Here is a 6662-nt window from a genome sequence, read left to right as displayed (position 1 = left end):
CTGAGCCTAGAGAAGGGGACTCTCTCCACCTCTGTCACCCAGACCCAGGCAAGAACTTAGACTGCAAGGTCACATGGAGGTGCCTGTTTACTTACTCATGAACAAGGAGGAAGGGAAAGCACAGAGCCCACTTTCTGCATTTGAAACATCTGTTCACTGGAGCTGCAAGCACAAAGCCTCCCCGAGGGCTCTTCTCCCTGCTTCCTGGGAGGGAGAAGCTGGCCAACCCAAGCTGCAGCTGGGGTGCCCTTTGGGGACTCCTGAAGGACAAACACTAAACCCCTTCCAGCAGGGATAACTCGTACCCGAAAAGGGCGTGGGAACCAGGCCCCTTGTTTATGCCACTGTCACCCAGCACACCTGCCTCATCTTGAAAAAAATGAGATGAGACTCCTCTCCAGGAGATGGGAGGAAATGGGACTGCCTCAGGTGATCCTTGCACAGCGCCAATAATCTGCAGTTAACTGGACATTTCCCCCCTCACCTCTATAGAAAACAGTGTCACTAAGAAATTAGTGTATAAAAAATAAACATTCCCAGGGGTCAGGGCTCTGAGGTTCAATTGCTTCCTTCCACACACAATGACTGAACCCTGTTCACTCTAAGTACCAAGTGTAGGGGCAGAAGATAATTCCCAAGCAGTTTTATAATATGTTCTCCAAGGAAGTCCCCAGATAATAATTCAATCCATACAAATGAGATTGAAGATGTTGTTATTGCCATTTCACAAACAGGCTCAAAGGGGCCAAAGTCACAGAGTGCAGAGGGCCAGGATTTGTCTTCTGATTGCTCCTCGAACACTGTATCCTGCTTTTGAAGGAAGGTGGGCATGGAAGGGAGGAGAGCTGGAAATTCCCCCAAAGGTTTTCTGCCCAACTGCAAATGAGAATATTCATGGAACCAGAATCCTGGCGCCCAGGCTCTTGGTCTGGGAATTGAGAGTTTACTGTGTTTACTCTTGTAATTTCAAGCCTGAGCTGTTCTGTGAATCTCTATACCTATGTGCTGAGCAGGCTGCCAAGACCCATCATGACTCTGTCCTGGTCTAGGAGTTTGGTGGTGACGGATGAGGGTCTCAAAAGAGAGTGTGCCATCCTGTTCCTCAGTGGAATTAGCTGGTGCCATGCACGATCCTCATTTCTAGTGCTGTATTAGTGTCATGTGTCACATGGGCCAGAGAGTTCTATTTACTGTGAAGAATTCTGACTCCAGGCACTAAAAATAGGCCAGAAAAAGGGCCATTTCAAACCCAAAATGCCTGTCCCTGTGACTGGGTGGAATCCGTCTGGAGACACCATCTGGTCTACTCCAGTGGGATGTGTTTCTGCTTTAGCATGGCTTCTCCAAGCACAAAATCACTGCCTTTACAGCGAGGGGTGGGGGCAGAGCAATGTACTCACCCAAGCCAGCCTTTCCACGAAGGCCCCCTAGTTTTATTTCTCCCTCAAAGATGCCATGCTTTGGAAGGTTCTGACCAACCCCCAAAACTGCATAGGTCACAATTCATATATTTTGCTGTTATTTTTACTTCTTTAAAAAGTCAGTCCGGGCTGGCTGGTTAGCTCAGTTGGTTAGAGCATGGTGCTGATAACACCAAGGTCCAGGGTTCAATCCCTGTACCGGCCAGCCACCAAAAAAATTAAAAAATGAAAAATCAATCAGTGGCTATACCTGCCTGTTCAGAAACTTGATCTGAATAACAGGCACAACTTGATGCTTTAATGAAGCAATGAGGCCTTGGGGTACGTGGGGAGTTTGTTTCTTTGAGTATGTGGTAAAATATATACTACATAAAATTTACCATTTTAACCATTTTTAAAGGTACAGTTCAATGTCACTGAACACATTAACATTGTGGTGTAACCATTACCACTATCCACTTCCAGAACTTCTTTTCTTTTTATCAGGACTACCTGACCTTTAGCCAGAACTTTTTCATCATCCCAAACGGCAACTCTGAACCCATTAAATAGTAACTCCCCATGCCTCCTCCTCCCAGACCCAGGCAACCACGATTCTACTTTCCGTCTCTGAATCTGGTTACTCTAGGTACCTCACACAAGTGGACTCAAACAATATTTACCCTTTTGTGACTGGTTTCTTTCACTTAGCATGATGTTTTCAAGGTTCATCCATATAGTACCACGTGTCAGAATTTCCTTCCTTTTAAGGCTGAGTAATATTCCGTTGCATGTATATTTCACACTGTACCTGGTCATCCATCAATGAATACTTGGGTTGTTTTCATCTTTTGGTTACTGTGAATAAGGTGTGAAGTTTTAAGATGCTGGAAGTAGTTCCTGAAAATAGTGCCTGTGTGAACTCTGGGGACAGAGACCCCAGGTTGGGAACCCGGGATCTCTCCTTACTTAGCATTTATGTGACAAAGCAGAGGCTCCAAGGACAGCTGTCCTTTGTCTCACTCCCCCATGCCCACCTCAACTGCTCTGAGCTCTGAGCTTCTGCTGGGCTTCACTTCTTGACCAGAGTGGCTGGAAAACTGTATGTTCCCCCCGTGGAATGTTATTTTTATGAAGCTATTTTTATAATTATAGCATTATCCTCCTCACTGGATCCTGTGTCCTGACACCTGGACCCTGTCAGGGCCTTGTGCAGCCAAGGCACTCAAGGGCAAGCAGTGTGAACCCCTCCTGACGTGCCATCCTTTGCCTGCGGGTTGCTCGGTTCTCCTAAGGTGACTGCCCTTTCACAGGCGGAAACCTGGGAAATGTATTGGATGTGTGATGGGGAAAAGAGGCCTGTTGACACTGAGCACCTCCACACAAGAGGGGCTCTTGGAAGGACTCCGTGTCCTGTCCTGCCATGTGCAGCATGAGCCGTTGTTCTCATTGTGGGTCTCCACTGATGAATGGCCTCTTGACTTCAAGACCACGCAGCACCCAATGGACCAATGTTAGTTTGAGGCGGGTGCCCGGTCCCCACAAACCACAGTCTGCCCAGCCCTATGCTGAGGACTTTCTCTTGGGGCCTAGAGGACGCATGAGTTGATTTGGGTTGGAATGGAGGGTGGAGTTGGCAAAGTAGGGCGAGAGCCCCCCTATCATTAGCCTACTGTGTATTCATCCAAAAATCAAGGTGAGAGCCAAACCAGGGCTGGATGGACAAAGCATTGCTATTAAGCTCTGTACCTTTTTGCATCCGTTTCCTCAGCTCACCCCTCAGAAGTGCCACTGAGGAAAGACAGATGAGAAGGAGGTAACCCAAATGGGCTTCATGACAAGCAAATGATGTTGAATCAACAAGATTCCTTGTTGAATAACCAAACTATTAACATAGTGTATGGCGTTTTATTGTTGGGTTTTTTCTTTCTCTACAAAAGCACTACATAATCATTGTGGAAATTTTACAAAATTTTGATAAGCAAAGACAAGAAAATGAAAAGCACCCAAATCCCACCACAAGAGATAAGCATAGAGTCCTTTTTTATTCACATAAATCTACACTCGTGTATTTGAAATTTTTGTAATATTTGAAATTATTGAGGCTTAATTTGCATATGATCAAATCCACCCATCCTAAATATATAGTTCAATGGGTTTTAGCAACTGTAGACAGTTGTGTAACCACCACCACACTCAAGATATTTCCATCATTCTAAAAAGTTCCCTTGTGCCAATTTATAGTCAATCCTCTTCCAATTCCAGAAAACCACCCATCTGATTTCAGGATGTCATGTACATAGAATCAGACAGTGTGTAGCCTTTTGAGTCTGGCTTCTTTCTCTTAGCATGTGCTTTTTTGAGATTCATTCATGTTGTAGCATGTAACAGTAGTTCATTCCTTTTCACTGCTGAGTACTATTCCATTGTATGGATATACCACATTTTATTTATCTATTCATCAGTTGACAGACATTTGGGTTGTTACCAGTTTTTGGCTATTATGAATAATGCTGCTATGATAAATCATATGCAAGTCCTTATATATATAATATGTTTTCAGTTCTCTTGGGTAAATGCCTAGGAGTGAAGTTGCTGGGTTGAATGGTAAATGTATAGTTTAACTGCGTAAGAAACCGCCAAAATGTTTTCCAAAGCTGCTGTGCCATTTTGCATTCCCATTAGAAGAGTGTAAGAGTTCCAGTTGTTCCACATCCTTGCCAATACTTAGTAGTATCGGTCTATTTAAAGTTTCCCTTATGACTAGTGATGCTGGGCATCTTTTCATGTGCTTATTGGCCATTCTTATACCTTTCCTTGTAAAGTGTCTTCAAATCTATCTTTTAAAAATATATTGTAGAGACTTCAGCACAAAAACTGCCCTAAATCTAAGAAGTACTTGTCACTAACAGATGAGTTTTAAATCCATCAAGAATGGGTTTACAGTAAGATAAGAGGATAGACTGTGATAGAAGTGGGAGGGCTATTTGAAGAGGTGGTTAGGAATGGCCTCTCTGAGGAGGTGATATCTGAGTACTGATATGAATGAAGTGAGACAGGAAACAATGTGACTATATAGAGAAAGAACAAGCCAGACAGAGAGAGCATCATAGGCAAAGGCCTTGTGGTAGGAGTGGGAACAATGAAGAAATTAATGCATATCAAAATGCTACTGAATTTCAATAATTAAATTTCCAATCAACTCAAAACACATATTCAATGCCTGTTAAAAGCCTGGCCTAATACTAAGTGCTTTGTGCCTGTTATTTCTTTCTCACAGTGGACCATAAGCTTCATGAAGCCAGGAGTTATTTCATTTATCTTTGTGAAATCAGATCTAGGATAGTGCCTGATGCATAAGAGGCACTCAATAAATGTCTGGTGAATAATGAAGTAATGAAATAATCAGGTATTTATTATTATTTTAATAATCAGCCTCTTCCCTCAGTTTAATTTTTTTTATTTACTAAAAAAATATGGAACACTTCATGAATTTACATGTCATCCTTGCACAGGGGCCATTCTAATCTTCTCTGTATCAGTCCAATTTTAGCATCTGTGCTACCAAAGTGAGCACTATCTGTTATTATTCCCATATTGTAGATGGGGAAAGCAAGGCTCAAAAAGTAACTTACTGAAGGTCATATAACTAGGAGGTGCTGAAGCTGAGACTCAAATCTTGGTCCATATGACCACGAAGCCCAGGTTTTTGCCATTCCCCAAGCTGCTGTGGCCTCTCCTTCCTACATTTGGTAACTGAGGCTCGGAATAAAAGAAAAAGTCTTGATGGAGGTCTCCTCTAATCCTAAAAATAAAACCAGCCAGCCACAGGCTCCAGACTGCTGTTTTGGCCACAAGACCACATTTCCATCACATTCAATGGCTTCCAAAGATTTGAGATGGAAGGAATACCAGCAGCTTAGGTAAAAGGTATAAATTTAGTTTGATCAAACACCACATCAAGCCCTCAAGGCAGCCATGGGCTCTCCTGCCCTTGTGGTCACTGAAAGAGCACAAGGTGCTGAACTGGCTGTAGGGTCCTGCTTTGAGTTGTTTGTGTTCTCTTGCGAGCTGCAATGCTTTGAATCCTGTCACTAACAAATGCTGCTGTTGTCATGTGCTAGCAACCAAATTAATGTGGTGGAAAAACCCAAGCTTAGTGATTTAGGCAAATTAGTTTATCTGTCACATAGCCAGTGATGGTGTTAAATCACTCTCTGTTTGAGAAGTAATCACTCTCCCCCACCACCACCCTGTCTGTCTTCCTTTCTGTGTGGAGGTTAGAACAGCCAAGTCAATCTGTTTTAGTGACTGAGCAACCTACATTTATGTGTTTTGACTGCCCCCAAGGAGGAGCATTTTGTCTAGTGTATTTTGTTTGTTTGTAGTGCTGACTGGTGGTCCTTTGATGCCACTTCTAATGATAATAATCACCTCCTTTATTCTCCTCTAGTCCATGTCTTTGCAAAATAATCCTGTTCCATATGCCATAAATTATGGAAAATAAACTCATTATGAAAGAGTTTGGTGTTTACTTTTTAATTCCCATTGCATTAGTAGTTTTTCTACTTTTGCTTCTTTACTGTAAATGTAAAGTTTTCAGGCAAAATAGTTACCCATTCCAAAAAGGTGGACAATAGGCTATGTTACCACTAACATAACTGCAGTATTCCCATTTTGCAGATGGGAACTTGAGGTGCATGGAGGCTGAGGTCCCCACAGCTCGTAAGTGTTGACATCAAAACAAAATTTCAGGTTTTGTGGATTGTAGTCCATTTCTTAACACTCTACCAAATTACCTATTTGGTTAACTCCCCATTTATAAGTATATGTAACAGTTTAGATGAAACTTGATTCTAGCTTGTGTTTGCTCAACAAGCTTAGTGTCTGTTGAGAAGTTGTCTCCATTAGAATGTTTTTTCAGCTGCAAGAAACAGAATACTCTAAATCAAAGTGGTTTAAACACAACAACGAAGTCAATTATCCCACAGAACAAGGAGACCTGATGCAGGGAAGCTCTAGGGCCCATTAATTCAGCCATTCAATGAGATCATCAAAAATCAAGGATTTTCTGGGGCCGGCCCGGTGGCGCACTGCTACAGTGCACCGCTTGGGAGCGCAGCAGCGCTCCCGTCGAGGGTTCGGATCCCACATACAGACCGGTTCCCACTCACTGGCTGAGCGAGGTGCGGGGGCAGCACCGAGGGTTGCGATCCCGTTGCCGGTCCCGGTCCGGTGTGGGCGCGACACTGAGGGTTGCGA

The 6662-nt window shown here is 43.3% G+C and overlaps 1 non-coding gene across 1 annotated transcript; it reads left to right on the top strand.

Moving 5' to 3' along the window:
- The first annotated feature begins 1552 nt into the window (after positions 1-1552).
- Positions 1553-1626, top strand: TRNAI-GAU. Its single transcript has one exon. It is a non-coding gene; the product is annotated as a tRNA-Ile (tRNA).
- Positions 1627-6662: the final 5036 nt, after the last annotated feature.

The sequence above is a fragment of the Galeopterus variegatus genome, unplaced genomic scaffold, assembly GCF_000696425.1.
Source record: "Galeopterus variegatus unplaced genomic scaffold, G_variegatus-3.0.2 Scaffold7409, whole genome shotgun sequence".
NCBI classification, from domain to species: Eukaryota; Metazoa; Chordata; class Mammalia; order Dermoptera; family Cynocephalidae; genus Galeopterus; species Galeopterus variegatus.
Note: the sequence above shows the minus strand (reverse complement) of the source record. Positions and strands in the feature narration are given on the sequence as shown.